The sequence below is a fragment of the Armigeres subalbatus genome, chromosome 1 (assembly GCF_024139115.2).
Source record: "Armigeres subalbatus isolate Guangzhou_Male chromosome 1, GZ_Asu_2, whole genome shotgun sequence".
NCBI lineage: Eukaryota > Metazoa > Arthropoda > Insecta > Diptera > Culicidae > Armigeres > Armigeres subalbatus.
Window position 1 is genome coordinate 102,967,998 of NC_085139.1, and position 11,119 is coordinate 102,979,116.

Below are 11,119 nucleotides of genomic sequence, written 5' to 3' on the forward strand. Positions count from 1 at the left end.
TTAACGAACTCGGAGAATACCACATCACAGACAAACAGACATAACACTCGTCAAATTTCCATCGTTTACAGATTTACAGATCATTTCAAATAATCATTAGTTGGCCAATCGATCACGCGTGGCGTGCGCATCGGATTTGCTCTAGTTTGACGTTTGCTCACTACCGCCATCTGGTTCGTTATTTGCCCAACTAACTGAAATCAACAGATGTTGTTGGTGTTTGCACGACGATGAATTTGATGAGTAAATGTTCAATATGTTATGTCTGTTTGTCTGTGCTTGAAGTTTCAAGTGTTTTGGGAGGTTTTTCTGCCTTCATCGGATGAGTTCTTATCCATTATTAAGACGTCTCCCTCCAAGAGGCGAGAATTTTTGCCTGCACCGGCTGGATTTTCATCCACCGCTCGGGCATCTCCCTCCGTTGAGGCGAGATTTTTTTTTGTTTGGTCGTCTCCCTCCTGTGAGGCGAGACATTTTTACCTGCACCGGTCGGATCTTCATCCGCCGCTTAGGTATCTCTCTCTTTTTAGAGACGAGATTTTTCGCTTTCCTTCTAATACTCACAATTTTCCAAATTATATTTCTAGATTGCTTTGAGAATAGGTCGTATGTGCAAAAGAGAGATTCTCTTTGATCACGCTCTCTTTCGCTAATAAATCGGCTAGTTATGCATGTTTTGCTACGATTCCACTTCAGCATGATAGACAAAGCTATTGTCTTTGGATATCTGCCAAGAAATTCTAAGTAAACTTTTGTATAGTTTCGTAATAATCGAAAGAGAATAGATCCAAAGAGAGACTCTCTTTTGCACATACGACCTATTTTCAATGCACTCTAGATTTGATGTTTTAAGATATACCTCTCAGCACGCGTGGATTCTCGTCGCCAATATGTGGTCACAGACAAACAGACATAACATATTGAACATTTACTCATCAAATTCATCGTCGTGCAAACACCAACAACATCTGTTGATTTCAGTTAGTTGGGCAAATAACGAACCAGATGGCGGTAGTGAGCAAACGTCAAACTAGAGCAAATCCGATGCGCGCGCCACGCGTGATCGATTGGCCAACTAATGATTATTTGAAATGATCTGTAAATCTGTAAACGATGGAAATTTGACGAGTGTTATGTCTGTTTGTCTGTGCTTCGAGTCTTTAAAAACGGTTATTATGAAAAATAACCGTTACTATGGCAACACATGGTAGCCAAACATAAATCACAGCAATCTGATTTCCGCTAAAAAAATAAACACTATCACGCGCAAAATGCAATCGTTATGACAACCAATGAACAGCGTGACTTCATCTCTAGTCCTATAGCAAATACGAAACAATTTTCCAAATAACTAACACAAATCTATTAAGTAAAGGTAGAGTTAAAAGCATTGTCCTTATAGCTATGGAAGATCAACTATTTAAAATTCCGCCGTTCGAGTGCGAAAACGTGCCATTATCGGAACTTCGTTTGAAGTGGTTTGATTACAAAAAACAGTTCGAGTACGTCGCCGAAGCTATGAGCAAGAAGAAAAAGAAAAAACTGAAGAATATATTTCTGGCCGTTGGAGGGCGACAACTACAAAGAGTCTACGAAAGTCTACCTATACACGAAGAAAACAACCTGGAAAACGACGACGATGAATTTAGCACGGTCATCCGGAGACTCGATGAATACTTCGCGCCGAAGAGGCATGACACATTTGAACGATACTCATTCTGGACCCTGAAACCTTCAGCTGGGGAAACACTGGATAGATTTCTGTTGAGAGCCAAGACTATGGCAAACAAGTGCCAATTCGGTTCCACGCAAGGTGAAAGCAGAGATGCAGCAGTGATTGATAAGATCGTAATGTTAGCTCCCCCAGAGCTCCGGCGGAAGATCCTGGAAAAATCGAATGTTAATCTGGACGATTTAACCAAACTGGTTAATTCTCATCTATCTATCCAGCAACAAGTTCGTGAATTAAGCCAACATGCCCACACATCAGGAAACATTCTGGAGGTCAGCCGAGAAAATGCATATGTAAACCAAATTGGGAACAAAGAAGATACCGGTCGAGTAACCAACTGGATGGCTAACCAGGAACGTCGTTCGAAGCCACTGATTACAGAATGTGGGAAGTGCGGTAATAAACCACATCGTTCAGAGAACATGTGCCCGGCGAAGAGTGAACAATGTCGTATTTGTAACCGTTTCGGCCATTTTGCCAAGAAATGTAGAACGGATCCGACGAAACGAAACTCTATCATGTCCGTGCCAGTAAAACGGAAATTCGAAGAGAGAAGTAATCCTAACTTCTATCGTTCTAAAGACCCCAAGATAAATGCGGTTACTATGCAGGAAAACGTAGAAGATAATCAGAACACTACGAATACTTTCATATACGCTATAAGTGATAATCATGAGGAAATGGTGTGGTGCAAAGTAGGACAGGTGTTAATCGAGATGATGATTGACTCAGGCTCCAAATTCAACATCATCGATGAGTGTACATGGACCTACTTGCGGGAGAGAAACGCCTCTATACAGAATATCAGACCATCTGAAAGACGTTTGTCAGCATATGCTCAACAGAAATCGTTACAAATCATATGCACCTTTGACGCCGGAATCCGTGTTGTTGATGGAGCGGACATTATACACAACGCCAAGTTCTATGTTATAAAAGATGGCAAACAGAACCTACTGGGTCGAGACACTGCCAAGCAATTGGGAGTCCTCTTGATTGGTCTGCCGAGCGTCAAGGATGATAATGCCGCTATCCAACATGTTGTAATCTTGTAATCTTGTAATATCAACGCACCCTCTGACCATAGCCTATCTGCGTTGTATTTAAATACCGCTGAGCGATACGTCTACTGGGCAACACGTCCGGTGTGCACTGCACTAAGATCTCCTTAGATGCAACCGGACCGAGATCTTACTTAAGGCTCCCAAGGGTCCGTTTCGTTGTGATATGTTGCCATAAAATAGAAATATATGCACTTGCTTTTCTAATCTACGGGAATATTTAAATTCACTAATGATATTGATTAGTGACAAGTAAATTCATTCATCGATCAGATTAGAACGAGCTCAGTGCAATTAAAATATAAACGCAATACTTATCTGCAATTCACAGAAGATGTTGGGATTGTCCTTGAAGTAATCACGTTGTGAACACAGACTTCCTGTATTGACGGTGGTTGTTATGAATATGAATACCACTGCTGATACCGGAACAATAAGATTTTCTTCATCACTGGTCGTCTGGAAAGAGGTAGATAAAAGAATTGGGCCGCTTTCACTCGCCGGCCCGCAAAACATTAGTAAGTAATTAATCTTACTACAAAGACAAAAATACAGTTCTAATAATTCTGTCTTATTAATGGATTTCACAAAAAGATATTTTAGTTACTAGATAAAGATTGTCGCTACTGTTCCCTTTGTTCTGCTGTCCGAAACATGTGTGGTACATACCTGTCAAATCGTATGGATTTTCCTTCTTTGACATTTAGCTCCCCTATCCTCGCCAGCAAAAGATGTTCCGGACAGCGACGACAGCGACAATCTTTATCTAGTAACTAAAATATCTTTTATTTCACACATGCCCATCTGATACTCAACTTAACCAAAAACATATCCTCAATACTTAATAAAATGATAACTGTATATAGTTTCTATTATTGTCCATATATACACACAAAAAAAAATCGTTGGTAAAAATAAAAGAATCGTTAGTAAAATTAAGAAAATGAGTTGGTGATTTTCAGTAGAAAGTATAGGATTGTTAAATTTACAATGCAAAAACTTTTCTTCGGCAAGAACCAACTGTTTGTCGAAACAAGAGTTTTACTCTTAAAATGAAATGTATTTTCATATTTGAATCAACAAGATTCTTTCAAAATAAAAAGATAAATAAGCTTTTATTTTAAGTTACTATTGTTAAAGTACAATTTTCATGTTTACTGTTTTGTTTTTAAGAAAATAATATTTTGTTTTTATTATCTCTTATTTTAATCAATTACATGCATAATTGAATAATAATAAGATACACTGGGTTATTATAACTACTGTTTAACTTCCGTTGGCGAACCGCTCTTGTTCGAAATCTTCTCGATCTAGCAGCTGATGGCCGGAATACGGCTGCTACCTCCGACAATCTCTGTACCAAATATGTACCCTTCGTTACGTCATATTCCGCTAGTGTTGCTGGAATCAACATATGAAATATGAATATCATTTAATGAAAATATAGAATTATCAAGTCAACTTACCGATAACTTACAATCGTGAGTAAAATGCCTTGTTCCAAGCAATAACGGTACCAGCAGGTTTTCTGCTTATCTAACTAGATCAATCAGCCATCAGCGTATACAGTGGTCGACTTTGGTGCAGTTCTTACTGGAGAAAACACCACCACCGTGACGTTTTCCCCCAGCCTGCAAAGGTGTCTATGATTACGACCGGTCAACCCAGCGCCACCCGATGATCAGTCAATAATGAAAAGTACTCACGGCACGGTCCAAATAAAAAAATTGGCAGAAATAACTGCTTTGCTCATCGATGCCTATTTTTACCAAATGTTGCTGCTACCATTGCATCGTAGTTCAGCGATTCATCCGTTCAGCCGGTGCGCCAGCACGACTCCTCTGTTTTGTTGGTGGCATACTCGAACACCAAATGGTTTCTGGTCCCGTTTCCTCATCGAAACAGTCTTCTTCAATGCTGAGCGCTTGTTAGTCTAGTATAAGTAACACTTTTTGTAGTCGTATTTGGTCGAATCATTCTACTGCCAAGCGCAAGGATGCATTATTGACCAAATCGGAACAGAAATAAACCAGTAGGGGATCCTTATTTATGTCGCGTAGGAAACCGCGTGATTGGAGGTAGCTTCTGAAATTGCCTTTCTTCAGACACATTTTGCGATTAGTGAGCACTCGTAAGAAGACAAATACCATAACGGCTGTTCGAGGACGACTGGACTGGAAGCTGAAATCGAAATGAAATAGTTCTGCGTGAGGGTTTACGTCGAGATAATTTGGCAAAGTGGCAGATAGTTTTAATGTCCGAGTACTCACCATTTCATGTACCAACAATCGCATCTGAGCAGCTTTAATAGTCTCAAACACGTCGTCCTTCCGTCGTCGTCGATGTGCTTCCAGATTTCCCGCATCATCATCAGTAATGCAACGTTGTTGTTTTGTGTTACCATCTTTGGTAGTAGCGTACAGTTTTTTTATCACTTGTATTAATGATTCCGAATGTATCCAAAATATATATGACGTTCTGAAAAACGGAAAAAACTATAAACAATCCCCATTGAAAATTCTTTTAAATTTACTTTGTATTTAAACTTTGGTAGATTTTTATTCTTATCTGCGTAATGACAGATCGTCGCGGGCGAGTCGCAAGCTGCCAGTTTATATTACTTTTTGTCGTCTGCGTTGCCAGAAATACAAAATATGGAAGTGAGTTTGATTGTTTTATTGTGCTTCCAGTTGAAAACCGAAGTGAGCTCTCGCGACGATTGAGTTTTTCCTTATTTCCTGATGTCGCAACTGCATCGCGACTAGTGCGCATCTATGCCACCACCGTGCGCCATGATGCGCACTAGTCGCGACGTAGTTGCGACAAAAGGAAACGGAGAAAACTCGATTGTCGCGAGAGCTCACTTCGGTTTTCAACTGGAAGTACAATAAAACTTTTATTTTGAGTGATCTCACTGTTAAAATAACAATTTTACACCGAGAAAAGAATTAATAAATTATACATTTTTCTTTCGGATTAACAATTTTAGCACTCAAAAGTACCAAATTTTTCGAACTTTTAAAATAAAATTAGATTTTGTTGAAATCACAACTTTTTTTTTCTCAGTGTACCTACTATTCAATCTAGGATTCCAAATCGGATAAATTAATTCAGTTGCTAAATAAAAGCGCAGATAACAGATATTGAGGCTGGCATTCGATACGTGTGTAAACATCCGCAACCGTTAATTCAAATGTATTTTAAATTGGGACCGCGTTTGGCAATCGATTGGAGATGGCGCAAGGATCATTGTTATTGAAAACGCAGCCCAAATGCGGCTGTCAAACGCATTGGCTGCGTTCGACGGTTGTTAATCAGCTGCATCCTTATGTACTGCCGCAATCAGTTGAGTAGATGGCAGTAGTGGGCCAACGTATATCAATTCAAAAGTTTACACAGGATTTTCAATAAAATTTGTTCTAGCTTCAATATCTGTTATCTGTGCTAAAAGCTTATCCTCAACGCTTTGGCTGTCAATAGTCTCCACAATATGAACCTTAAAGATTATAACTTTGTTCAATCCTACATCTGTTTATATTAAAACAAAAGATATTTTAGTTACTAGATAAAGATTGTCGCTGTCGTCGCTGTCCGGAACATCTTTTGCTGGCGAGGATAGGGGAGCTAAATGTCAAAGAAGGAAAATCCATACGATTTGACAGGTATGTGCCACACATGTTTCGGACAGCAGAACAAAGGGAACAGTAGCGACAATCTTTATCTAGTAACTAAAATATCTTTTATTAAAACTCAATCCTAACTGCCCTGAAACCGCTTTCAACACATAACTGCCCCGAGCACAGCCACTACATGCGACCCACAGGACCCCAATCGAGGACGGCCTACACTATACCGTTGTGAGCTTACACCCTCTCCTGGGCTGTGCGACGCTGAAAACATGATCCTAACGTTTGATGCCCAAAAATAAAAATAATTAAACTAATTACACCAAATCTTACACTCTTGATCGAACCCGGCTGACATTCGTGTTAAACAATGTGTTCCATGAGTGCTGATCACTCATGATAACGCCCCGAATCGGCGAATAAAATTCAGTTTAACGCAGAGTTTAAACCCTCTCTTGCGCTAAGTAATGCTGAAAACCTAACTTCTAGGAATTTGATTCGTAGAAACAAATTATACTGAAATTGGTGCGTGGCAAAATAAGTTATACTATTAGCTAATTTAGTTAAACCCTGACTACCCCACATTATACTGGCCCGTTTGGAGTCATCCAGTGGCACTTGGTCTTAGCATTCGTTTTCTTTTAAATTCTATAACAATTCACCACGCTTACCCCCATATTAGTAATATGTAGAACGAATGCTTGACTATTACTATACTAAGTATAGTAAAAGACCGGAAGTAATAATTGGGCCAGCCACCACCATAATGCCGCTATCCAACATGTTGCCGACAATACCGTCGAGAAGTTTCCTGCAATTAAAGGTACAGCTTAAATTAAGTCATATATAAATAAAAGAATGTTCCCTTAACATGTTTATTTAAGGCATAAAATTGCGTATTGAAATAGACGAAAGTGTAACACCTGTTGTTCAACATGTCCGACGAGTTCCGATCGCGCTACGACAACAAGTAGAAGCAGTGGCGTAGCCACGGGGGTGGTTTTGGGTATAAAACCCCCCCCAGAGCCAACATTTTTGGAAGAATTTTTTTTTTCGAAAAAAAAAATGTTCAGAAATCCCCTCCAGACCAATTATCTGGCTACGCCACTGAGTAGAAGACGAGCTCAACCGGCTACTAAAATCGGGTATTATTGAAAGGGTTGAAAGGCCAAGTCCGTGGGTGTCCCCTATGGTAGTCGTCATAAAAGACGATGGCACTGTGCGTTTATGTATCGACATGCGCCGAGCAAACATTGCAATAAAAATACCACATGATCCCAACGCTAGATGACCTTGCAAGGTAGTAGGGTAAAAAAAAAGTTGATTAAAATTACTAACTATTATATATTGCATCCAGGTTAAATGGCGCACAGTGGTTCTCTCGCCTCGATATCAAAGATGCTTACCATCAAGTCGAGTTACACGAATCGAGTCGGCATATCACGACTTTTATTACCCACTTGGGTATGTTTCGATACACCAGACTGATGTTCGGAATTTCCAGTGCATCCGAATATTTCCAAAGAACCATCGAACAAATTTTGTGCAACTGTCCAAACGTTTTCAACTTCCAAGACGATATTTTCATCTATGGAAAAACAGAAAAGGAACACGACGTTGCTCTCAACTGCACTCTGGAAACGTTAGAGGCCTATAACGTTGTTCTCAACACGAAGAAATGTAAATTCAAGGTTACTCAAACTGAATTTCTAGGACATCATATTTCTCGCGAAGGGTTGCAGCCAACAGACGACAAAATTACTGCCATTATAAAGTTCAGATCCCCAAAATGTGCCGAAGAAGTGCGAAGTTTTCTGGGCCTGGTAGCATACGTCGGTAGATTCATCCCGAATCTTGCAACCAAGACATTCGCGCTACGACAACTCATCTGCGGAAGTCACCGATACGTATAACTTAGCCGACCTTACGCAACCAGCACTTGCTATTGGGCGTGTCGTTCACTGGCCGTTGTGGTGCGGTCGAACTAAGTTCCGTACTGAATAAACTATAATGTCCAATTATGTACGGTGACGATACCACTGTTCACTTTGGACGGATGTTGGTGGTTATGGAAATGACCAACCACACGGAACTACCGATACGCATAACAGCGGGCGTAAACGGCAAGTTCACAGATCTTCACTCCTCCGAATCGAAATAAAAACTCCTTTCCCAAAGCTTTTTCTGGCTTATTTATACCCAGCCCCGCCATCGCATTTTGATTTTGGTTTCTTCGCTCAACCGCCATACCAAATAATTATCGCCGGTTGGCGGTTCTTTTGGGACTGCAACCCGCATAGCACAAACATTTTAGTACAATATTTACATATGGCTGACAAGACGAACATTTAAATTTAAATCTTAACGAAAGAAAACAAGAACATAATATATACATTTAATTAGAACATTAATCTACTACTCAACTTCTATGTCAGCCAAGGGCTATTAAATGATTGTGCCACGTTTGGCCTAAAGTCTTTTGGCCTAATGCCGTTTGGCATAAGGTCGTTTGGCCTAACGTCATTTGGCCTAATGGTCGTTTGGCCTAATGGCCGATTGGCCTAATGGTCGTTTGGCCTAATGGCCGTTTGGCTTAAAGGTACATATAGGCGTAAATCGAATCGCGCCGGGGACTAAGACAAGGTAATGGACTTTCGTGCCTGTTGTTCAACATTGCGCTAGAAGGTGTCATGCGGAGAGCCGGGTGTAACAGCCGGGGTACGATTTTCAACAGATCCAGTCAATTTATTTGCTTCGCGGATGACATGGACATTGTCGGCCGAACATTTGCAAAGGTGGCAGAACTGTACACCCGCCTGGAACGTGAAGCAACAAAAGTTGGACTGGTGGTGAATGCGTCAAAGACAAAGTACATGCTTGTGGGCGGAACAGAGCGCGACAGGGCCCGTCTGGAAAGCAGTGTTACGATAGACAGGGATACCTTCGAGGTGGTCGAGGAATTCGTATACCTTGGATCCTTGCTAACGGCTGATAACAATGTTAGTCGTGAAATACGAAGGCGCATCATCTGTGGAAGTCGGGCCTACTACGGGCTCCAGAAGAAACTGCGGTCAGAAAAGATTCGCCACCGCACCAAATGTGTCATGTACAAGACGCTAATAAGACCGGTATTGTCCTCTACGGACATGAAACATGGACAATGCTTGAAGAGGACTTGCAAACACTCGGAGTATTCGAGAGACGGGTGCTTAGGACCATCTTTGGCGGTGTGTGGCGGCGAAGAATGAACCATGAGCTCGCTTAGCTCTACGGCGAACCCAGTATCCAGAAGGTAGCTAAAGCCGGAAGGGTACGATAGACAGGGCATGTTGCAAGAATGCCGGACAGCAACACTGCAAAGTTGATGTTCGCTTCCTATCCGGCAGGTTGTGGGGCGCAGCGAGCGAGGTGAGCATACCAGGTGCAAAACGACTTGGCGAGCGTGGGGCGCATTCAAGAATGGAGAGATGCGGCTTCGAACCGTGTATTGTGGCGTCAAATTGTTGATTCAGTGTTATCCGTTTAGATGTAAACTGAATAAATGAAAATGAAAGCAGCCTAGGGTACTTGGAATGTGGCAACCTGCGTTTCCGCTCGACTCTTCTTTAACCGAATCGCGGTATCCTGGATTTCGACGTCACACTACTGCGTTACATCCGTAAGTCGATTTCTTCCTTACTCGAAGTCGAAGTCGAATTAATTTCCCAAGGCATTTTCACCTCGGTAACTCGATCTTGTCAGAATCAGTTCAGATGCAAAATATATATGATGTCGGGCCATTTGGCCAAATGCCGTTTGATCGAAAAGTTAAAAAAAAACTTATAGGCCCTTATTATGGATTCCACTTCACAGTGAAAACAAAGTGAAGTGAGCAGAACCTTATTACGGTTTCCACATCAGTGAGAACATGTGAGAAGTTCATTTCATGTGACAGCTCTGATGAACGCAGGGTTATTATGGTTTTCACATATGTGAAAAAACAACTCACTTTAGGTGGAATGTTTACACTGTCGTTTTTGGAGGTGAAAAGTTGACACGCAGAATGGAGTAAGTTGAAAATGGATTGTTATTTAAGTTTTTCCTCAAATGTTTTGTTATTTGCTATATTTTAGTAAGAAAAGGACTAACGTACGCCAATTTGCTCGTCTTGTTTCGTTCATGGAGGAACATCCAGAACTAGCTAGAGGTGGTAGATTCTCAGATTGCAGAGAATCTGTTTCTTCTCTTTGGGCTACAATTCAAGCTGCATTAAATAGCTTGGGTCCTCCGACACGTTCTGTTGCAGCTTGGCAGAAAGTTTGGAATGATAAAAAGCTTCAAATAAAGAAGAAACTGCAGCATAACCAAAACGAAGTGAGAGCTACCGGTGGTGGGCGCAATACACAGTACTCTTTTAATGATGTAGAAGAAGCCATCATCCGTCTTTGCGAAGAACAGTGGACCACAATGGTGCTATTTTTGGAACACAATCCTCCACAGGACTTCCAAATCAAGAGCATAATCTGGAATTAAATGATGGACCATCGCCAGCTGGCGAGATTGAATTGTTAAGAACGTCGGCAGATCTAACCAACAGATCAACTCGAACAAGTGAAACTGAAAATGAGCATCGATCAACGCGAAATCGTGGCCGCGTTAATCAGCGCAATTACCGCAAAGCTCTGCTAGAAAAGCAGACCAATGATCTTAAAGAACTTAAA

General features: G+C 41.1%; 1 long non-coding RNA gene across 1 annotated transcript; it reads right to left on the reverse strand.

The window, feature by feature from the left end:
• Positions 1 to 4,004: 4,004 nt before the first annotated feature.
• On the reverse strand, positions 4,005 to 5,407 carry LOC134203232 (uncharacterized). Its single transcript, XR_009977553.1, has 4 exons — positions 5,327 to 5,407; positions 5,064 to 5,271; positions 4,260 to 4,974; positions 4,005 to 4,194 (listed from the first exon to the last, which is right to left on the reverse strand). It is a non-coding gene; the product is annotated as an uncharacterized LOC134203232 (long non-coding RNA).
• Positions 5,408 to 11,119: the final 5,712 nt, after the last annotated feature.